General features: G+C 36.1%; 1 protein-coding gene and 1 long non-coding RNA gene across 7 annotated transcripts in view; one reads left to right on the plus strand and one right to left on the minus strand.

Annotated features, from left to right (window-relative positions):
- The window catches only part of TFPI (tissue factor pathway inhibitor), a 76,273-nt gene extending 75,587 nt beyond the window's left edge, over positions 1 to 686 (minus strand). For 2 of the 6 annotated variants that reach the window (XR_001399923.3, XM_070508225.1), the window contains exon 1: positions 330 to 583. The gene's annotated coding sequence lies outside the window, so the exon portion shown is untranslated. Of the gene's footprint in view, positions 1 to 329 lie in introns of all 6 variants that reach the window. The other 4 variants (XR_011502910.1, XM_014852909.3, XM_044768591.2 and 1 more) reach the window with 4 other exon arrangements.
- On the plus strand, positions 393 to 22,227 carry LOC123285189 (uncharacterized). Its single transcript, XR_011502915.1, has 3 exons — positions 393 to 521; positions 5,539 to 5,613; positions 20,405 to 22,227. It is a non-coding gene; the product is annotated as an uncharacterized lncRNA (long non-coding RNA).
- The last annotated feature ends 1,616 nt before the right edge of the window (positions 22,228 to 23,843 follow it).

A 23,843-nucleotide genomic window follows, 5' to 3' on the forward strand; every position in this document is an offset into this window, starting at 1 on the left:
AACAGAGACAATTACTACAGAATTGCCACTACAAGGTGAAATTATAAAAAAGGCTACATCTGACCAAATTCTTGCAAAAATGTCTATGATCTTAAAAGCATAAACCTAAATTGCATATATACTTGTTTAAGAACTGAATGCAAAGTGCTGACAACTTGCATTGCAATATGAGTTTACTTTGTTTACAGAGAAGAGCCGATTTTCATTTTAGGGTTACAGACAATGCTCCTCCTTCACCCCTCTTTACTTCTCAGTGCCCTGCTTTCCCCCAAGAAAAAGAAAAAAAAGTTATTTCTCATGGGCTAGAAAGTATATTGCCAAGTACTCACGAGTAAAATCTCTGAAGAAAGTTCTTGGAAAGATTTTTTTCAAAGCGCCGTTGAGGTTATTTTGTTTTCCCTTCCAGGCATTGAAGAGAGGATTTATCTTTTCTGCTGCTTCTTTTAAAGAGATCAGCAAACTGGGAAGTGAAGAGTAATGAAAGAAATGCAATCTGATCCTGCCAGCAGAGTAAGGGCGAGGTAAGAATTTGACGGATATCCAGCCCGAAGTCGCCCCTGTCTGTTGGAGCAGAGGGCGCCTCCGAGCCGGCTCTGCGATCACTGCGGTGGGAATTGCCAGGCTTCCTGTTTAGGTCACTCTAACTGTATTTAGGCTAATTTCGCCAAACTCTTCAAAAGCCTTTTCTAGTAAGGAGAAAACAGACAAAGGAAACAGCTTACACTAAGATTTCACAATTACTATTTTTGAATATTTCTTTTACTTTCCAGGATTCTTTTCGTAATCAGTTTTTTTTAAAAGAAAACATTTTTTCCAGTTATATATTTTTAAATCATTATATATTTATCATTACATTGTTACTTAACCAAACGAACTTTTTTTTCAGTTTGTTTCTTGTCTTTCTTTAAATGATTTCATCCACATTGTCAGTATATTTACAAAAAAAATCTGAGGACTATGGAAGTTTCCTCTGATTAAAGGCAATATACTGTTCTGTCTGTTGCAGACTGTCAGGCTGTGAACCCTGCCTCAGCTACTTGCTAGCTTTGCAACTTTGGTCAGTTATTTAAATTCTCTGTGCCTTAGTTTCTTTTTCCCTAAAATGATGATAATATAAGTTCCTAGGTTTGATATAAGTAGTAAATGGTTAATACATATAAATATATATAAAGCACTTAAGACAGGCCTCCATACATAGCAAACCTTCAATGAATGTTGACTATTGTGTTTATTGCTGTTGTTTATATTATTGTTATTTTACACAATTTGTGAATACTTAATGTCACTCAGCTTGCTCTGCTGTAGGTTGCTATCACTGAGGTTAACCTTTTGTATTTCCGTAATGGAATTATGGTCATATCAGACTAAGACCACTAGGCATTTCATAAGATGGCAGAATCTACTTTGCTGTGAAGGCTGAAGTCATTTGATCAGAAAATCTTTCAGTTTCTTGATTTTTCCATCTCAGATTGTCTTTGTGCCTTCAACTGTTCTTGCTTCTTTACTTTGACCTCTGTGTAAGGAGTAACTTTTCCTCTTGTGTGTTTTTAATATTCACTGAATAATTATTAAGTGTCTGACACATACATTATCTCATTTAATTCTCAAAACTAGGTTATAAAGAAAGTCCTCTCTGTATGGTGTAGAGGAGGAGGAAAAATAATTTTCTCTCTATCCTTCTAGATTCTTGGCTGAGACCACCCTGTAATAAAAGACAGATTAACAGGAGAAAAACAAACAGAAGTTTAATAACACGTATACCTTGTGTACACATGGGAGATACCCAGGAAAACTGGGTAACTCTCCGAAATAGCTCAAGCCACCACCTTAAATAACATCTCCAGCTAAAAACAAAGGAAGATGTCAGAGCATGAGGGAGCCAGTTATGGGATGCTATCTGGAAAAGCACGGTAAACAGGAGTAAAATTGTTATGCATATTTAGGTCCTAGCCTTCTCCATCGACAAGCTTTTACAGATTCAGTCATTCTCCTCTTCCTATTAAAGAGGGGGAGATACATTTGCAAGTGAAGATTTCCCCTACACATGTAAATGTCCCTCACAAAAGGATAAGTTTTACTTAGTTTTCAGAGCTTCTCTTGTGTCTGCTGTTTCTTAAAAATAATTAGCCTAAAGTTAATCCATATGCCAAAGAGGCATATTTTGGGGTGATACATTCTATGCCCTTTCAGTGGCCATTTCACAGGTTTAAGAAGGTTGAGTATAGGTTTGTGGAGCTCTGATTCAAATCATGTAGGCTGATTTCAGAGCACAGATGCTTAAATACTCTTCTATGCTTCTTTCTCACCCATGTTCTGGATTTTATACCACAACAAAACTCTGTGTGTTAAAATTTTGTTTTTAACCATGAAACTTTGCTGCGTAGTTACTATCCCTTATTACCTCCATTAAAAAACAAACCTCAATCGAGTAAATTTGAAGATCTAATTGACTTTATTTAATGATTCATGACTCAGACAGTATCCCATCTTAGCTGATAGAAAGGAGTTCTGAAGAGCTGTACAAAATGAAAGGGTTTTATAGGCAGAAGAGTGTTTCTAGCAATAAATGGATTGTCTCAGGCAAGGTCACCTTCCTTTGGGAGAAGGTAGGTGTCTATGAGGCAGATTACCTCACTAGTGCTGACCAGGTAATTCCAGATTGACATTTAAGGTCACATTCCTGGAGAGGTTGACACTACAATTAGGTTAGGTATTATGTCTTGGTTTTCTGATGTGGGGCTTAGCACAAGTGACTCCATTTTGGACCTGTTTCTTTTTTGACACCTTATACCCTGTAACTCAAGCATATTCAATATTCCCTTCTTGCTCAGATTGTTGAGAGAAGTTGCCTGTTTTGGGATTGGAGTGGACATTGATTAATTTTTTGGCCAATCTACAGGCTCTGCTCAGATAGAGATAAACTCAGCTTTCCTCTTTCCAAACTTGAACTAAGAGCTATAGAAAAAGTATACAGTAGATGCCAAGCTCTTAACTAAAAAGCAGACATAGAGAAAGGACTGGCGGCCATTATGGGGTGCACAGGATGATTATGTGGAGAAAGCTATTTGAGAGAGAATGATGAAAAGAATAAATGGAAGAGAGTGTGTAACCTCTTAGAGAGAACATGGAAGGAATGAAAGCAGCAGGAGAGAGGAGAGAGCGATGCCTGAGCTCTATGGGGAAGCCCTTTCCCAGGCTCAGTTCAAGTTTTCCTAAGTACTCAAGAACATACATTCTTGTAATCAACTCCTCTTTTTCCTAAAGTCATTTAAGTAATCTCTTTTAGTATGTAAAGAATCCTACCTGAAAACGTCACAGCTGAGCTGAAATTAACTTCCCAGAGATAATCGATTTCATATTCAAGTTGCACTTGGCATCAATGAAAACTTTTCATCATTTTGTTTCCACATAACTTACACAAACTTGAATATTCTTGCAATGATGAGAATGTGGGAACTTGATGGTAAACTATCTTAAGATAAGACAGCTTGATGCTGTCACTTACGGGCTCTGTGGACTCAGCTTTCCTATTCCTGAGGCTTACGTGACTCTTTGTGGTTTTCTTACCAGTTTGCCATTCCATTGCGTACAGCTCTAAGTCTAAATTATTTGGATAAAAAAAATGTCTCAACAACAATTTCACTATGCGCATCTTAGACTTCTGTCTATAATCACCATCTGGATGATCCAAGTACCCACCTAATACTAGATACTGTCCTTTTCATTCCTAACTATTCTCTGTTAATTTTTTCTTTTCAAGTCTCACACAATTAGAATAACACTCCAGGCTCTTTCTTTGAGCTTGTTTATTTCTTGTCCAAGATAGAAAAATTGTCCTTTTTTTCTTTACTTGTCCTAAGTATCAGGAAACATTTCCTAATTTTATCCATTAAGAATTTTGTTCATTCAAACATATCAAATGTTTCAACAAGTTCAGGTGACTATATGAGTGAGACAAATCTGGAAGGAAGTTGGTTCCTTAAAAGCGTTGTGAGAAGAGTAAACATTGTTGCACAATAGAGAACATCAGAATTAGAAAGGATGTTAAAAACTAAATTATACAGAAGTTTTGATAACTATCCAAAACAAAGTTAAATTTTATGACATCTAACACTCATTCCACGCGTTTCTCTCTACTCTAAAGTATGTGAAAGATTAGATATTCCGTTATTGCATATTTCAACCAGTTACTTTTCACATGAAGTGTGACTGCAAAGGTCTTTCATTGGGTTAGGTTAAGGATGAGTCCTTGAGCTTCACTCTTGTCTCAGTCGTCATCCTATTATCCAGAATCTAAACCATGTACTGCTTGTGGTTCACTTTTTCTCAAAGTGAATTTCTGAAAACTGATCAACAACTGGAAACAATGTACATTTTCAGACTTCAGATGTAAAAAGGAATGGCATCTAGGCTTTACCAAATTGTATTAATTGAAACTCTGTGTAATAGATTTGACATATACAAACACAGGGGCAAAATTGCCTCTATACTTCATCATTAACAAAATTAATCTATCTCTCAAATCCCTATTTTTGCTGATGTGACAAATGCAACCTTGCCTATTCTAAGTAGTTTACTACTGACTAAATTACCAATCAAAATTTTGTCACTTTCAGGTAAACCCAGGCAAACCAGATGTCCCCTATCCTTGCTCCTTCCCTTCTTTTTAGGGCACCTGAACCCTTGGATGTGTTTGGGAAGGGCATCTGGCCCACTTGCTGTCCTCTGTCCTCACTGGCTTCTGCTGAGAGACAACTCATTCAGCCTGGTCGTGTCTATTACAGTTTGGCCAAGATTTTGGATTAAAACTCTGTTCTTGCTTTAGACACTAGTTCTTGCAATTTAAAGCTGTAGCTTTCAAGAAGATATTCTCTCCTGTGGGTTGAAACATCTATTCAACAAGTCATGTGAAGCCTCTGCTCTTTGCTCTCAGCTTTATCTGCCCAGGAGGGTAAAGAGTAAGGACAAAAATAAATGGAAAAATATATCATGTAGTGGTAAATCAAAATGCTACCAGCTACAATCCAGCTGCCTCATTTTTAGCCAAATTTAGTATCATGCTCGTTTTAACAATAGTTGAGATGCCTACATACACGGTATCAAGTATGGGTTTAAAGTCAGAGTATCTGCATGATTAATTAACATTTGGATAGTTTTTTCTTAAACCATTAAGTATCTCAATTTTCTTAATATCTAAATGGAGATTTCCAAAAGCAATCCATCTCATAGGGAAGCAGGGACAACTGGATATATGTCAGGGAGAACGGGTCTACTTTGCTTCTTTTCCTACCCCTCTCTGTGGTAGATTATCTTATTTCTTCAAACATATTTGGTGCTCCTCCCTCTGGGTCCCTCCTTAGTAACCAGTAAGAAGAGGACATTTCCCTCCACATTGACATGAGGTGTTGCTGCGTTACCAGTTTTGGCTAATAGAATGAGCAGACGAAAAATAAGCAACAGCCAAGTAGATTTTTATGAGCTTTATGGAACATTTATGAGTTTTATGATTCAATGATTTTTTTCCATTTTCTCTGCCAGATATCCTGCATTTGGATTATTCTTTCAAACTGGATCACAATAAAGGAGAAATGGTCACACAGATGACTCACAAAGGTGATTGAAAATAAACGCTTTCTTGGTAAAAACTCTGTAGATTTTGGGGTAGTTTGCTATCAAGCATAACTTAAGGAGAAATGAATAATATACTCCCTAGCTGCATACTCTCTTCCCTCAAAGACGTTATTTTGACCGCATCCATATTACTACATTACGTAACCTTGGACACTAAACTAAATTGGACTCTTGGACCCCATGCCCTCTGTCTTCCTGGCACCCTATCTTCTTTTGCTTCCTTTAGATTTCATTGCAAAATATAAAGTAATTTGGAGAGGATGCTCTCTGGAAATTTACTGATGGTAAGCAGCAGGATAAACAAAACTAAACAACAATCAATTTGAAATATGTTGCAGATTTCCTTTCTCCCTTGTTATGCAATAGAGTAATAACAAAAGCATTTTCAGAAATTTTATGGTCACAAGCAAGCTGACTCCATCTGTAGGAAAACAAATTCTTCTCAAATTAGGCTGAATTTTCACATGGAGCTCAAAATAAATACAGACACGCAAACTTGAGTACTGGAATCATTATGTTACTTATGTGTTATCTAGTTCATATTTCTGATTAACCAGTTATTTCTTGCTAATTTTAAAATGAGAGTGGTTATTTAGGAGTAGAGGTAATGAAGCTCTAGTGCCGCTCAGCTCTCTCAGGAGGTTCTCCACAGGACTCTCAGTCATCACCAGCATTATTAACAGGCAGACATCTTGGGCAAGTGATTTTCCTTCATCAGATAAAACAAATTAACTAAGAAAATAGTGAAAGCTAATCTTTGTATCATCTGTGCTTAGGCATTGCATTTCACAATAAATTACTGCTACTTAGTGGTATATACATATTTAGTGTAATGTCTCAGAGGAAAAATAAAACAAGTTGGTTCTTAGCTATTTCTTTCTGGATTTCTAGAATCAGATATTCTATTGCATAGCATGGGAGAGTACTCAGAACCTTCACTTTCACTAATGTGGCTTTTTTTCCTAATCTTACTTAGTTCACTTGTCTAACTCCTTATGTGAGAATCTGGAAAGTATATCTGTATCTTTAAAACATGAATAAAGAGGTAACCTCTTTTACTTTTCACTGATGAATAACAGGGGTTTCACATACATCTACCTCTGTGAAAACTTCCTATGCAAGTGACCTGTTACAAAAGTATTGTACAATCTTAGGTCACAATAATTGAGCTACATCATTTAGCATAAGGAAAGTAATATGCCCACTGTACTGAAGTATTTTCAAATTTTTCTCTTTTAAGATTTCATTTTTTTTCCTTTTTCTCCCCAAACCCCCCCCCCCCCCCCCCCGCCGCCCCGTACATAGTTGTATATTCTTCGTTGTGGGTCCTTCCAGTTGTGGCATGTGGGACGCTGCCTCAGCGTGGTTTAGATGAGCAGTGCCATGTCCGCGCCCAGGATTCGAACCAACGAAACACTGGGCTGCCTGCAGTGGAGTGCACGAACTTAACCACTTGGCCACGGGGTCAGCCCCCAAATTTTCTCTTTTAAAAAGCTTAAAATTGAGATGAAAGCTAAACCGATGTTTATTCTTAATTAAAACTTGTACCAAATTTCCAAAGTTTGGTTCAAGAAAACAAAATTTTAGTCATTATTTACTAAAGGAATATATACATATTATGTATATATGTTTATATATACCTACATATATATGTTTAAGGATAAAATGCAATATTTCTTCTACTATTAGACTCAGTTGTACTAAAACAAGGAAATCTGTATGATAACAGTTAACAGTATTAATAATAATGAGAATAATAATAAGCATTATTGAGCACCCATTTATATACCTAGCGTTATTATACCTTTTACAAATAATAATTTTAATCCTTAAACAATCCTCTAAATTAACTATTGTTACTATTTTAATTTGAAGGAATCTGAACATTGGAAAGCTTAATCCAATTGGCCAGGGTTTAGCATTTACAGACAGTAAACAGTCAAGCAGTTTCAAACCCAAGTCTGTAGTAATCCCTGTCTGTGATCTTTCTAGTGAACACAACTGCATTAATATCCACCGTGCAAGTGATCAGAAGGCAGAGGGTAAATGACGTCTTCATTCCCATTGACAAGGCCCCTTCTGTCATCACGAAACTCACTTTACATTCTCCCCTTTTTTGTCATGTCTTATCTTCCTAACGCAAAGGACTGAAGTTGTTTTAGACAGGTGGTTGGTAGAAGAGTTTGTTTGAATGGGAGAAAACAGGAATGTGATCAAAATTTTCAGGAATAGTGAAAAGAATGGTGGTATTTTGAATACTATTTTCCCTCAAATTCTATGAAAATGATTCATTTCTTGCTCATAGAAAACATGGAACTATTTGTGGTTAATTACTGCCCTCTGTTGACAACATGTTGTATAAGACAATTTATGTTTTAAGAGTATTTAACGGTAGAATTACAAGAAATTTCATCTATAAAGATGAGTAATTAAATCCCAAAGAATCGACGTGCCTTGCCCAACAGTCATAAGTAGTTAATGACAAGGATAGCGTGAGACCTCAGGAATCATGATCTATGATCACCCTTGTGTTGACTAAATTAAAAACAGTAATATTTTTGCCTGACAATATTTTCCATTTTCTGAGACTCAAAAACAAAATTTACAATAGTCAAAGGAATTAAATAACTTATTTTACTTTTTAAAAAATTTAGGTAAAATGTCTGTTCAGGTTCAAAATAAATCATACAGTACAGAAAAGTGGGAAGTAGAAAATAAACATCTTTCTCTCACTCTCCACCTGATTCTACTCCTAGATGTGGCCACTATTAACTATTTCTTTGTCATTTTGGGAATTATTTATATATATACATATGTATTTTTTCAAAATTGAAATACCGTTCTGCAACTTTTTAAAAACTTTAAAACATACATCTTAGAGTTTATTCCATATTACCACACGGATATATAACATTTAAAAAAATATGGCTGCCTTGAGGCCAGCCCAGTGGCATAGTGGTTAAGTTTGTGTGCTCTACTTCAGTAGCCAGGATTTGCAGGTTCGGATCCAAGGCACAGACTTAGCACTACTCATCAAGCTACAAGCTGTGGCAGCATCCCACATAAGACAGAGGAAGATTGGCACAAGCTGTTAGCTCAGCCACAACATTCCTTAAGCAAAAAGAGGAAGAGAGGCAACAGCTGTTGGCTTGGGGCCAATCTTCCTCACCAAAATATATGTATATATACACGACTGCCTTTTATTGACACTTCTAAGGACTACAAGTAAGTTTAGAATGTCCTTAATTTAGGTTTGCCTGACAGTTCCTCATTATTCATTTAGATTGTATGTTTCTTCTTGAACTGTTCCAGAAGTAAGGCTGCTTTGTTTGCATTTCATTCCATCCAGGGTGCTTGACTGTGGTTTGTCTCATTACTGATGATGATTGTTCACTTCGGTCACTTAATCAAGGTGTCGTCTACAGGCTTCTCCATTGTCAGCTACCCTATGTTTCTACTTCTGTGCACGGAGAGGATGTGAGTGGTAGAAATGCTCGCTAAGATACAAAATCAAAATAATTTGTAAAATCCTTTCTCTCAGGTAGCAGGAATGGAAAAGATCTTACAATGCTAAGGATTATTTTCCCAGTAGTGCAGAGTGTCTGTTTCCTGGCCTCTCATTTGATTCCAATCCTCTTCCTGGAGGAACACACAAATTAGTGAAGTATTTGCAACAGTTGCACCTGGAGCGTGAGGAATGTTTGTCATATTAGACAATTCATATAACTCCGAGATTTGTTAATATGTAGGTCTATATGTAACATATAAAGTGTAATAATTCTTTTCATTGGCAACTAGATGAACAGTGCACACCAGAACTACTGGCAGTTTTATTTTTCTTAAAACATTTATTGAGAGATTTTCAAAAATTATATTAAAATTTCAGTCGTGAATTTTTATACTAAATTTTGATATTGATTAAAATTTTCACTTTGCATTTGTGTTTTTGTTTTTTATTTTTTTAATTGCAGTAACATTGGATTGTAACGTTATATAGCTTTCAGATGTACATCGTAATATATTTGGAATTCTGTGTAAATTATGTCATGTTCACCACCCAAAAACTAATAATAGTCCATCACCAGGCATGTGAACCTAATTACTGCTTTTGTCCTCTCCCCTCCCCCCTTCCCCTGTGGTAACCACCAATCCAATCTTCAATGCTATGTGTTTGTTTGTCTTTGTTTTTATCTTCTACTTATGAGTGAGATCATATGGTATTTGGCTTTCTCCCTCTGACTAATTTCACTCAGCATAATGCCCTCAAGGTCCATCCATGTTGTCACAAATGGCCGGATTTCATCATTTCTTATGGCTGAGTAGTATTCCATTGTGTATGTATACCACATCTTCTTTATCCATTCGTCCCTTCATGGGCACCTAGGTTGCTTCCAAGTCTTGGCTATTGTGTACAATGCTGCAATGAACATAGGGGTGCATGTATCTTTATGCTTTTGCGTTGTCAAGTTCTTTGGATAAATACCCAGCAGTGGGATAGCTATATATCAGATAAGGGGTTAATGTCCAAAATATACAAAGAATTCATACAGCTCAACAAAAATAAAACCAACAATCCAATTAAAAACTGGGCAAAAGATCTGAACAGAGATTTCTCCAAAGAAGATATACAGATGGCCAACAGGCATATGAAAAGATGCTCAACATCATTAGCTATCAGGGAAATGCAAATCAAAACTACAATGAGGTATCACCTCACTCCGGTCAGAATGGCTATAATTAACAAGACAGGAAACAAGTGTTGGAGAGGATGTGGAGAGAAGGGAACCCTCATACACTGCTGGTGGGAGTGCAAACTGGTGCAGCCACTATGGAAAGCAGTATGGAGTATTCTCAGAAAATTAAGACTAGATCTACCATGTGATCCTGCATTTGTGTTTTCATAAATAATTTTGAATGCTTTACAAGAAAACTGTTTGAAAACATGAAATTTTTAAATGTTTAGATTTAATTTAATTTACATTTTGGACAAAAATTTCAAGTTGCATACACTTAAATAAAGTAGAGCTAAATTGTGACAATTTTAATTATAACGTAAGTATTAATTTTGCTGAAATAAAGGCAAAAAGATCAGTGGTATGGAATAAACATGTAAATACTTCCGATTTACTTATGTACTTAGTTTATTATTCATCCAAGCATCACTGGCCAATTAACTGAATATCCAAATATGCACAATAAAAATTCAATTGAGATGTCTTGGTAGTTTGTCAACTTTCAGCTATATAAAAATTATGGCTTTACAACGTATCTTACAATTTCATCTTTATGAAGTATGTTTAAGTAGGATAAAAAATCTTCTAGTTTGCTAAATTGATTAACGACTTTTAATATTGAACATATGGTCATCATAATGCCTTGCTGCCTCCCACTTCACTGTAATACAAACAGAGCATTTTCTGAATCATCCATTTACTAACAATTTCTTGACCACCTACTACATGCCAGCACTGGAACTATAGCAACAGACAATCCAGATAAACATTCCTGTTTTCTTGGAACTTACATTTTAGTACATTATTTACGAAGGGGGTCAGGGGACATATTTGGGCATTTGATATAGCTTTTGACCATGTAATGGCACATATAAACTTACTCAATTTTCTTCATTGACATGACAAATTTTGGCTGAATTGACATGTGGCTTTGGTAGGATGAAGTCATAACTGCAGACAGACTTGCCAGAAGCCTTGAAGAAAAGGTCTGACCTTGTGGAAAATGTTTAGGGGGCAAAAGAAAGCAGAAGAATAATAGGAAAATTTCAATGCAGCCAATAGGATCCTCAAAATTTAATGAGTAGAATTGAAAAAAGAAAGAAAGAAGGAAAATATAAATTTAAATAGAATTTTGCTTCAAGTTATGGAGGTATTCTGGAAAGTGAGTGGGATAAGCTTGATTAATTGGTACCGTAACATGTAAGAAACAATCACAAAACCACATCCTCTCTTTCCCCCTGGAAACATAGTGATAAACAGCTGCTGTCCATTTTGCACACACAGAAAAGCAAGGTTAATTAGAAGTACTGTCCTTGCAAATTCAGTTCCATTAACAGCAAAACCAGTTCAGGAAAGAGTATTTTCATGGCATGATTTTTTTCCAAGTTCTATTAGGATCGTGTCAGATCCATATATTAGTGACTGACTATGACGGCTCAGAAGGTGGGATCCCTGCCAAACCCCCACCTGAACTGAGGAGAATATTTATTTCTTCTTCTTTGGCAACAGTCATTTTTCTCTCTTTCGATGTAGAAGTCTTTCAGAACCCAGGTGACATTCATTATAACCGAAGTCAGACTAAACAATGAAAGCATAAAGACGATACTCGGCTTTCATTGTCTCACAAAAATTTAAGTAATGAAATGCATAAATGACAAGATCAGTCTAGATTTTTTTCACGTTTATCTTAAAGTCAACTTTTCCTTTCACAAAAATGGATGACAACTGAGTAATGCATGCACTTTAGGAAGATATTTCAGGCTCCATTGCGTATATGTCACTAAGCACGGAAATAATCTTCAGTGAGCATTAACAATCCTTTATGGCACATGGGTTAGGGAGCTGTTTTCCATCTTGGACCATTTCTCCTGATATTTGTTGTATTCATGCTTTGTGGACAGCATTCACCACTCATAACCAATCAGGACCCAAATTTATTTTACTTTGTCTGAAACCACCTTAACTCCAGTCCATTCCATAGTCTTTCTTCCTCTTTAGAAGTAGTCGATATCCAGAAGTTGGGATGAATTTTTCCCATTTATGATGTTGTTCATTGTTTCATATGATATTTAAACAAATAATTTATACAACTGCTTCTTTTTAGAAAAATGTCCCTAAATTTATACTCGACTTATTCTTTGGCAACTTTCCCTTATCACACATCATTATACTTCTGACATATATGTTTATATGTGTGGATCTTCTTTCACTTTAACTATGGTATACTATTCCATTTATTAAAAAATACAACTAATTTTTTCCAGTCCTCTACCGAGCATTTGTTTGATTAGCTTGCCTGCATTTGTTTTTGCTTCAGGGAACGTTCTTACACATAACACCGTGTACAAATCTTCAGGATAGAGATGTAAGAATGGAATTGCGGGGGCGTAGAATAAACAGTTTTTAATTGTACAAGGTATTGCTAAATTTCTCTACAAAGTTGTCTCAGCAAAGCACTATAGAAGAGTACGTGTTTTCCACATGCTTGCCAAACAGTGTTGTCAGAATTTTTGATTTCTGCCAATCTGATATTTAAGAAGTGATATCTTATTGTTCGTTTGCTTTTATTTCTTAGATTTCTTGTGAGGAAGTATTCAGGTTTATTGGTTTACTCTTTTGAGAAATGGCTGTTTATATCCTTTAATCATTTGAAATGTTTGGTTTTCTGTTCTGTCTTGTTCTTGTTTAAATAATAGATGTTTCTTACATATTCTGGAAAAAATCCTCTATTGGTTTTATGGATAGGAGATACCTTCTCTAAATGTATCTTATCTTTTTAGTTTGTTTAGATTGTTTTTTTTTTTGTCACAAAGGATTAATATTGAGGTAGGTAAATATATCAACCTTTTCCTTAATGGCTTATGCTTTTAAAATCTTATTTAAAAAATTCTACCTCCATAATACAATGAATATTTTCATTTTCCTCTTTGTTTTCTGTTTCAAACAAAGTTCTTTGGGCTATTTTTTGCCCTTTACATCTTGCATGTAAAGTTTAATATTGATGTGCCTATTTCTTTGGAAAAAAATTAATGTTGACTGGTATTGCACTGGATTAATAAATTAGTTTGGGAAGAATAAGCTTGAATAGATAAGAGGAGCTGGAGTTTAATAATCTGGTGGATGTACTGACCTTAGCTAGAAAGCAGGCAGCTCATCCATAAAAACAGAAGTAAAGGCTGAGTTAAAGGCTGGCTTCATGGGCGTGAGACTGGTGCAGTCATACAGGACGCTATGCAGAGAAGAGTCCTGTGCTTGTTTAACACTCTCCTGTCAGCACCTTGAAATTTGGTCAAGTGGTGGGTATTTGCATTTTGCACTGCCCCCTCCCCCACCCCAAATTATGTAGCTGGTCTTGGAGAGTACGCATACAGGTACAGTTGCAAAACAGATGGGGGGGCGGGTGTATATGGAAGTTCTCTTCTGTTGGCTTTTATTTTCTCAATGAAATAGGAAGTAAATGTCATTTATTTCCCTGTGCTGCATTCTGGGTCACTTCTCAAGGTCTCATACTCAATTCACTAATTCTTTCAGTGCCTAATCTGTTGTTTGGCTGATTTTAATTGAAGTGACTGTATTTTAATTTTAGAAGTTCTACTTGATTTTCTGTCAACTCTGCCTTTTCTCATAATTTTGTGTTTTTTGATTTATGCTTTTAGTTTGTTGTTTTGTCTTTAATGACTTTATACATACTTATTTTCTGGTCCTTTTTTTCTTTTCTATGTTTTTCTATTTTTTGAAGTTTTTAGGACTCTAGTCATCCTGTTGGCTATGTCTGCTAGTGATCACTTATGATGCTAAAAAATTTTGGAAATGTCCTCACCTCCACAGTGGGATTATTTGTGAGAACGCTGTCTCATTTTATATATCTTTTCAGAGATTGTGCATCTGCATATGCCACGTATTCAAAATGACTGCTATTATCCCACCTGGGAACCTTTTGCACTCTTCTTTCAAGAATTTTATTTCATAAAATTGTCATAATGCATTGACTTATTTGAACAACACAATTTCCTGCCATTACTGGAAAATTCTTAGAAGAAATATACAATCTATGATGTCAAGGATATGACTCACTCTCTTGAAAGTGGCACCAACGTGTAGTGCAAAACCTGCCAAAAAAAAAAAAAAAAAACCCATGATGGCACTAACTTCACCTATTTTTAAGCTTTTTAATGGAATCTATTTTTAAGCTTTAATTTTCACCTCTACTGGCCTTTCAACACCATAGAGTTTTGCAAATTTGACATCAAACCCACTTGAGGAGCACGTTCATTGCTTTAAGTTATCGAGGGAAACTTGTTTTCCTGCTTTAATCCCAACAAAATAGTTTTACGATTGACTTGTGCCAGTGAATAGATATTTCCCTAGTCTTCCTTTTCAGTAATTGGGTAACTCTTTGGAGAGTCTCAGTTCTTTGCAGGTGCCTCAGTTCTAACTTCCTGTCTCCCACAGACTCAAAACTTGCTCCTTGTCCCCATGGGTATGTAAAACCAGGCGCGAGGTTCAGCCACAGCCACAAAATCAGCTCACTCTTTCCACTTCCTTCTTTGCTTTTTTCCCTCTGCCCCTAAGGTATTCCCATTCTTTCCTGTAAACACAGCAATGCACTGTATCAGAAAAGTTATATTTTTATTCAGTATTTTGATGCATTTCTTGCAAAAAAGTTTTGTGTTAACTTTTTCTACTGTTTTGCCTCAATCAGAATCTTTTTTATTGCATTCCATTAATTCAGGAATTTACATTTTCCCTTTAAAACAAGAGACTACAATTAAAAGGACAAAGGTAAGTTTGTTTGGTTTTTCTGTTTCCTAGATGGGAAACCAGGACAGAATTCTCCAAGGAGGTGATGCTATTTTTTTTTTAAGTGTGCTTTTTGGTGAGGAAGATTGGCCCTGAACTAACATCTGTTGCCAATCCTCCTCTTTTTTTTCTCTCCTCAAAGCCCCAGAACATAGTTGTATATCCTAGTTGTAGGTCATTCTAGTTCTTCTATGTGGGATGCCGCCACAGCATGGCTTGATGAGTTGTGTGTAGGTCTGTGCCCAGAATTTGACCCAGCAAACCCTGGGCCACCAAAGTTAAGTGAGCAAACTTAGCTCTTAGCCATGGTGCCAGCCCCCAGGAGTTTTTGAATACCAACTCAAAGTTAAAATATTTATAATATTCCTCAAGTCTGTACTCAACACTTTCCTCTTTACTTTCAATTGAAGGTCTTATTTTGTTCTGAGATAAAAAGGAGATTGCCAGATTGTGTGTCACCAACAGGAATTTCCTGTTCCCCACCAGCAGTCTTTTCACTATCCAAAGCTCTTTTCTAAGTTGTACTGAGAACTTATGTCATGGCTGAGTTGAAGAGAACAGAATCTAAGATCTGCTGTATAGGATGTGCTTATAGTTAACAATGCTGTATTATATACTTAAAATTTACTAAAAGGGTAGATCTTATGTTAAGTGTTCTTATCACAAAAAAGAAATAATAATAACAATAAAGAAGGAGAGAGGAAACTTGGAGGTGATGGATATGTTTATGGCATAGACTGTGGTGATAGTTTCAGAGAGATATACTTATCTCCAAACTCATCAAGTTGTATACATTAAATCTGCATGGATTTTTGTATGTCAATCATATCACAATGAAGAGAGTTGGAAAGGATAAATATATTTATTACAGTGTTCTCAATGGGTTATAAATCATTGAGAGAGCTGAAAAAAAGAGACTCTAATGCAAACTTTCAGTAGCAGAACTGCTGCCAACACGCCAGCAACTCTTTCTGTAATGAAATACTTTGTTGTCTCTGTAGTTGCTATTTCCAAACACCAACACACACGTGTATGGGCACACACACTCACACACAAACGTGATGCCATTACACCTGCTGGTTTCAGACCACGCTGCCTCGTCCACGGTATGCGCCACCCATTAGAGAATCATGCCGCCTTCCTCCCTCATCAGTAATCTCAGTTCTGATGCAAGTCCTATGGGGGTGTATTTGATTATGGAGTCTAAAACACATTTGGAATTCTAGCTAAGAGATAATCTGGGATTTGTTTTAAGCTTTCCTGTCTCTGCAGTATAGAAAGCAATACTAAAATGAAGCTGGAATAAATATTGAATGAGCAAATCCTCAGTATCCTCCCAGTAGATTTCAATGTGGATTTAATTTTATTTCCTTTCATATCCTCGAGTATCTTCTATTAAGTATTCCTATCACTATCTCTCCACATTAGGGCTGTCTGTTTATCAGTAATATAATCATTCTCACCCATCTTAAAAAAGAAAGCAAACTCTTCCTTAGACCTGCATCCTGTTTGGTATTTTATACCCTCTCCAGACATTTACAGTCAAGACTCTTGAAACAGTCAATAATTATCTGCAGTTCTGCATCTGCCAGTATCTAGTCCAGTCATAGCAACCTTCTTTCTACCCACAGTGCTCTAGTGAAGGCCCTCTTTCCAAGGTTTGCAATGACTTCTTGTTTGCTAAGTCACATGGACACTTTGCAATGACCATCCTGAACTCCAGCCCTTTACCTCTTTGCACAACTTGAGAGGAGTCACTGTTTCTTTCTAGAAATTTCCAAGTGGTTTTCTAAGTCTCTGCTTCAGTCTTGTTCTGCAGCTTCTCTTTCTCTGCTCATTCAGTAATTGCTGATTTTCCCCAAGTTTTTATACACTTGTTTCTTCCACCTAAAGACTGCACCTGAGTTATCACTCTCACTTCCTTGGTATCAAATATACCATATATGTATTAGTTTCCAAATATTTTGCTCTTTTTAATACTTGTCTTCTAAATACAAATGCTATATATACAATCACCTGTTGGTTATATCCACTTGGATATTTCAGAGACATTTCTAGACCATCAATGTATAAAGCTGAATGATATCATTAATTCCCTAAATCTAGCCTTTTTCTTGATACTCTAGAAGTTTCTACCTCCTTCTTCTCCCTTATGTCCTGTGAATTATAGCTCCTAAACAGTTTTTTTGATCTTTTCCATCTCCTTCATCCCCACAGCTACCACCTTGGTTCTTCATTTCTTAACCAACAATTACCATACTGGTCTCCCCAACTGCGGTCTTAGCTTTCTCTAATTTAGTTTCCAAGCTGAATATCAATGTGATCCTTTATAAGTAAGACTTTGATCATGTCACTCCGTATGTAACCATTTGATGAATCAACTTTACAAATATCTGTGAAGCACTTACTATGTTCTAAGCACAAGATAGGTATAGTTCCACCGTCTTTATGATCTAAAGTAAGCATTCCAGTGGTCCACATAGCATATGACACCAGAGGGAATTATTCTTTAATATCTCCCTCGCTATAAGGCAAAACCATTTTAAATATGACCATGAAGTTCAGTTATACATAATATTGAAGACTTTGGATATTCCAAACTAGATTCAGAAATTGCTGCAATTGCTTCCTATTGTGGGTTTTTTTCCTTGTTGAACTCCGTGGATTGATAAGAAAAGACAAGTTTTGTGGGGAGTGGCAATATCAACTGTGAGGAGGATAGCAAAGTGCTGAAAAGAGGGCAGGCTAGACCGGGCCTCACAACCTCCTCCATGGATGGTAGGACTGAAAAGGAGGACTTAGTCACCTAAGACTTAATCTGTAGAGAATAAAAAAGAAATCCTCAACTTGCTGACTTTTAATGTTTATTTTGGCTACTGAAAGGGTTTTCCCACTTATCTCTGGTGTGGCATAGTGGTTAGAATAAAATTTTCAGGGAAAAGCTCATTTTAATTATTTCATGTTGGTACCCTTGTCCCATTCCATTTTCTTTCTGAAATTTAAAGTAATTATGAACCAGTTGCTGGTTATTCAAAATTACTGCAAATGATTACAAATTCCTTCAGATTTCTATAGGAGAAAAAAACCACAATATTTTATACAATGGATTTTATATTTACTTAAGAGTTTGGACTGTCATCTTTTTTACAACTTTATAAAAATTTTTATGCAAATAAGTGTCTAATAATTAATAAATGAATTTTAATACAACTGAAACATCTATAAAACAATTTAAGTAACCGCTACATCATAAATCTGACGTAATGTTTTATTTCTTGATCTGTTCTTTAGTTCCTGAATAAATAATCAATTAACAGTCGAAAAGAAGGAATGCATTTTAGTTTTACAGATATTATTTAAATCTAGTAAAAATTTTCATGCATGGGATAAAATTTGCACTTATCAAAAAATATTATTCTTCCCAATTTGTGCTTTGTTTCAATGTTTTAAAGTTTAATCACACACACATACAAACTCCAAGTGGTCACATAGAATGACAGAAATGTTAGTTCTGTTTCTTCTTTTTTATAATCACCGTGTTATCACTGTTTATTTTGAATCTATTCCTTAAGTGCAGGAATATGAGATTTTCTAGGAGTCAGAGAACCAAATGGTATAGAAAGTGTGTTGGGATGATTCTTGACAGTTGTAAACTGGGTGTTCTGTGTTACTGGGAGTTACAGAATTAACTTTCATGTAAAAAACAATGTTCATAAAAGGGCTATTAGCAAAATTGTGTGAATTTGAAGCTTACTATCCTGGTTATCTATTGATACCTAACAGACCACCCTAAATCTTAGCAACTTACAGCATGACAGTCATTTATTTAATTTGCACATCTGTAACATGGGCGGTCTCAGTGAAGACGGTTTGCATTTGTTCCAAGTGGCACCAGCCAGTGCAGCCATGAGGACAGCTGAGTGCTGGAAATGGAAGATTCCCTTACTCACCTGTCCAACAGTTGCTTGCTGTCACTGGGGACCTCACATCAGAGTGAATCCAAGAAAAATTGCATTGGATGGAGTTAAACAGGCAAGGGAGACTTTACTCAGGAATATTGCAGTAGAGGTGAAGACTGTTGCCACAGGGAGAAGGATCGAACTCAACTCCCTTGAAACAAAAGGCAAGAGAGTTTTTAAGCGCTGGGGTGAGCCAATGGAAAAGTATTAGAGGACACAGGGGAGGGTTCGGTCAACGGGATTAGGTCATCTGTGTTGGCTAATTCGTATTTATCAAAGTTAGGCTCCTACACTCCCACACACACTGGGAAATAGGGGTGCTATCTTTCTTAAGGTTCCATTTCAAAGGGTCCTTGAGAAAGACTTTCGTGGGTTATAAAATGGGCAAGAGGCTGGGAAAAGATTTACATCTCAAAAGGGCAGAGGTAGAATTGTCAACTGCAAGTTTTCTAAAATAAATGCTCTAAAGAGAGGAATGTCAGGGGACTATAGTGAGGAAGAAAGTCTACAGTTTGGTCAGCTGAGAGGGACAACATTAAGGTCGCCTGGGTCAAGCGTGAGCAGGAACATCTACATGTAACCTCTGCAAGTGACTTCCGGCTTCCTCACAGTGAGGGCGCTGGGTTCCAAAAGCAGGCATTACAAGAAAGACCTACTCATGACCTAACCTCACAAGTCACAAACAGCATCACGTCTGCTGCATTCTACTCAAGAAAGCATTCACAAAAGTCCACATGAAGGCAAGCGAAGGGGAAAAAGTTACCACCTATTGATGGGAGACTGACAAAATTCTAGAAGCGTGTACAACTAGAAACACCGTTGCAGCTGTTTTTGAAAAATATAATCTTCCAGTAATAAAATTCATATTATTAAAATTCAGCAATAACTGCTGAAATTGTTTAGAATTAGACCAACAAAATATCTTTTTCTGGGAGAAGTATTTCATCACTGACGTTTTAGAATTGCTGGTGCATAATAAAAAACAAAGGACTAAGTTGATTTTATTATTGTTTTTAGATTTTCTAGAGAAAATGCAGTCAATTACTGCCATGCAGTCCCCTTGCACTGTCCTGACCTTGTTAAGATATTAGCCCAAATTCCTTCATAATAAAATACAAATTCCCAATATTGCCTTATAAAGTACTCCATAAATTAAGAATTGCCTTTCCTTTAGAGGTGTTTTCTCATAATCCCCAGTTGTGCCTTATAGTCTAGGCATGCTGAGTATCTTACGGTGCTTGGGGAAAAGAAATGACTGACTTTTATGCCCCTTTTTTGCAGATACTTGCCTTTTGCCTAAAATGAAAACTGCCTCAGCTCTACCTATCGACTCAGGTTTTACTCTTCCAGAAGCCTTCTTAGACCACCATCTGAGACCGTGGACCATCCAGTCTCACATATCGATGTCTCCCCCCTGTTAGGGGGTTGAGTTATTTCTCTCTGTCCAATACTTCAGCCGAAGCTCCTATGCACTATGCAGGCTTGCCACTTTTCTAGGCCTCAGGCTAGTCCACAATAACAATTTGGAATTAGATTCAAGCCTTCTAAGATCCACGTTAGGACCAAGAATTCTTCACTTGTACATTAGCTACCTTGGATATTTGCTCCATAGCGTCAAATGGAGCCTGAAGCTGTGTAACTCCCACCACTTTGTCTCACACCAGGCCAACGTATTAACCTACTCGGGAGTCGCCTGTCCTTTTCAGGATGACTGTGGACAAGAGGAAATCTGCAGTTTCCAACGTCAGTATGTTCTTATGTTTATCAATTTTGCCAGGAAAGTACTCCTTAAATGGGACATAAATCCTTTAGACTCTGTTCTCTCTCCTCTTCAACAGTCACCGTTCCATCTGGAAAAAGCTTTCACGTACTTCAAACCACTATCCAATCTCATTCAGGGTGTTTAACAGAGAGAATAAATCCATATCACTTAATCTTCCATCGCTGGTCTAATTTTCCAGTATTTTAGATGCTGTTTAATCAATGTACTTCATAGAATTTCGATTGATTATCTTCTCTTTTGTCTTTTTTACAGACCATAAATGCACATAGAACGTGTACTTCGTATAAGAGAATGGTTGTTTCATGGTCCCTCTAAGCAATGGTCCTGGTTATACACTTAAGTAACTTGCTTACTTGTGAAATTCCTGTGAGGCATCACTGAATGAGCTTTGCATTTCATTTGCTCTTGCCAGGATTGTTTTTTCCTGTCCTTGCATATATCGAGGAACTTACCATCTGTGACGGGCACAGTTTTTTAAGTTACTACAAAATTTTTTTATTTGTTTCTTGTTTCTGAATCAGTGAATCAGTGTGACCTATGTTCCAAAGTAGAGAACTCTCTCCCAGCAATCTCAATCCATATGCTCTTCATAATATATTATGTTACTGATAAAGACATTTGACAGATATCACGTAATAGTAACAATAAATACATAAAGAACGTATAACATATATAAATCTTTACACACCAAACAACATATAAGTTAAAGTCATAAATCGAAATCTCCATATTTATCTGGGTACTCAAAAATCAGTTTGAGTCTTCAAAGAAACAAAATTCCAAGAATAGATATACAAAAGATTCACTGTGGGTAAACTCAGTGAAGGATACGCGGAAGGGAGCAGGTGGAGGCAAGGAGAGCATTCAAACTAAGAGGCAGTTGTAACCCAGGTGGAAAGACAGAAATGAGGAAGGACTGGGTGGGCAGAGCTTCAGACTGCAGCATCGTTATAAAAAAATTATCCACTAGGCTGATGGGGTAATGTTTGAGCAAAGTCTCTCTGTTTGAAGAATCCTGCATTGGGCCGAAATGTCCCAGTTGTAGGGTTCCAGACCAACACCATGCTCACTCAGAGCATCCTGGAATGCCCGATGAATCAAAAGTTACCAAAAAAAGAAAGAAAGGGGCCGGCCCCACGGCTGAGTGTTTAAGTTTGCGCTCTGCTTCAGAGGCCCAGGGTTTCGTAGGTTCGGATCCTGGGCACAGACATGGCACTGCTCATCACGCCATGTTGAGGCAGCGTCCCACATAGCAGAACTAGAAGGACCTACAACTAGTATACAACTATGTACTGGGGGGCTTTCGGGAGAAGAAGCAATTAAAAACAAAAAGAAGATTGGCAACAGTTGTTAGCTCAGGTGCCAGTCTTTAAAAAAAAAAAAGTTACAGCAGCTGGAGGGTTTCGATCAGTTTTACTCTCTTATATTGTAGAGACACGTGTGTAAGGTAACTCCACATCTGCCAAGACCTACAGACCAATATCAATTCTTAAGTAAATGGAATATTTATAAAGTAGATTAAATATTGGTACAAAGAGGAAACTTTAATATTTTCTCAAAAGTAGAAGCTCTACTGGCCACATTCTCTGATTGAAATTTTTATAAAATTGGAAATAAGAAAAAATGGTTCATAACAGATTTAATAACAAACATTAGAAAAATTACTCTAAAAGTGTCTAGATCAAAGAGAAAAATCAAACCATAAATGGGACTTCAGAAAAATAAAAAAATTTAAAACAGTTCATTACAAGACTGATGTAATATACCAAATGCACATTTAAGAAAACAATAAGAGACCGATGAAGTATCCAAATTAAAACATTAGAAAAAGAACAAAAATGAAGCCAAAGAAAAGAAACAGGGAAGGTAAATCCATGACTGCTGAAATAATTCAATAGAAAAAGTACAATATGGTCAAAACCAACAGGCCAAAAGTTTCTTTAAAAATGCCAAATCGATAAACTCTTAACAAACTGATGAATGAATTACGAGATAGCAAAATTCTACAATATTTAGATTGATAAAATAGATATAACTTTGGGAAGCGGATAAAGGAATGAGGGAATTATAAAACATTATGAGCAATACCGTGGCAATAAATTAGGAAGTCTGGAAGAAATAGATATTTTCCTATTAAAATACAAACTATCAAAAGTTAAACTACAAAAACATGGAAAGCAATTACTAAATAATAATAATAAATTACAGAAAACAATTAGAAAGATATTTGGAAATCTCATATTAAGAGAGCCACAAGGCCCTTATTTTTTTTATAACTGAGCTCTATCTAAACATTAAAGCTCTATGTAATAATAAGTATTCTAGATCATAGAAAAATGGGAAGTTTCTCATGTCACTTTATGCATTTATTATAACCTTAATATTATAACATGTTAGGGAACTTTAGAATAATCCACTTAGCACTATTAATTTTCTAAATACATTGTTTAGAAAAATAAATTTCCATAGTGTGAAAAGAACACCAGAAGCAGAAAGAGTTTAGACAGAAATATGTTTTGTTTAAAATTAGGGCACTGATCTTAAGCAATTACATGTATATTAAAAAAGAAAACTGTATGCCAAAAAATATTTGCTAAAATTCTGTATCCCATCTGAATTAAATTTCTAAACTTTATTAAGTAATAGGAAAGGAAGGAACTACTTAAAAACATTGAAGAATATTCCTACACACACACACACACACACACACACTCACACAGATAAACCAGCAAACATATAAGACAGTGAAATGCTGCAATAATTAAAAAATAAGAAGACAGTGATGTCCATTATCATATTTTTCAATATTATTTTTGCTGTTTTTGGTGTGCACTGTCCAGTACAGTAGCTGCTGTTCACATATGACAATTTAAATTTAAATTAATTAAAATTAAAAGAAATTTAAAAGTCAGTTCCACAGCTGCACTAGCCCTGTGT

The sequence above is a fragment of the Equus asinus genome, chromosome 4 (genome assembly GCF_041296235.1).
Source record: "Equus asinus isolate D_3611 breed Donkey chromosome 4, EquAss-T2T_v2, whole genome shotgun sequence".
Lineage (NCBI taxonomy): Eukaryota > Metazoa > Chordata > Mammalia > Perissodactyla > Equidae > Equus > Equus asinus.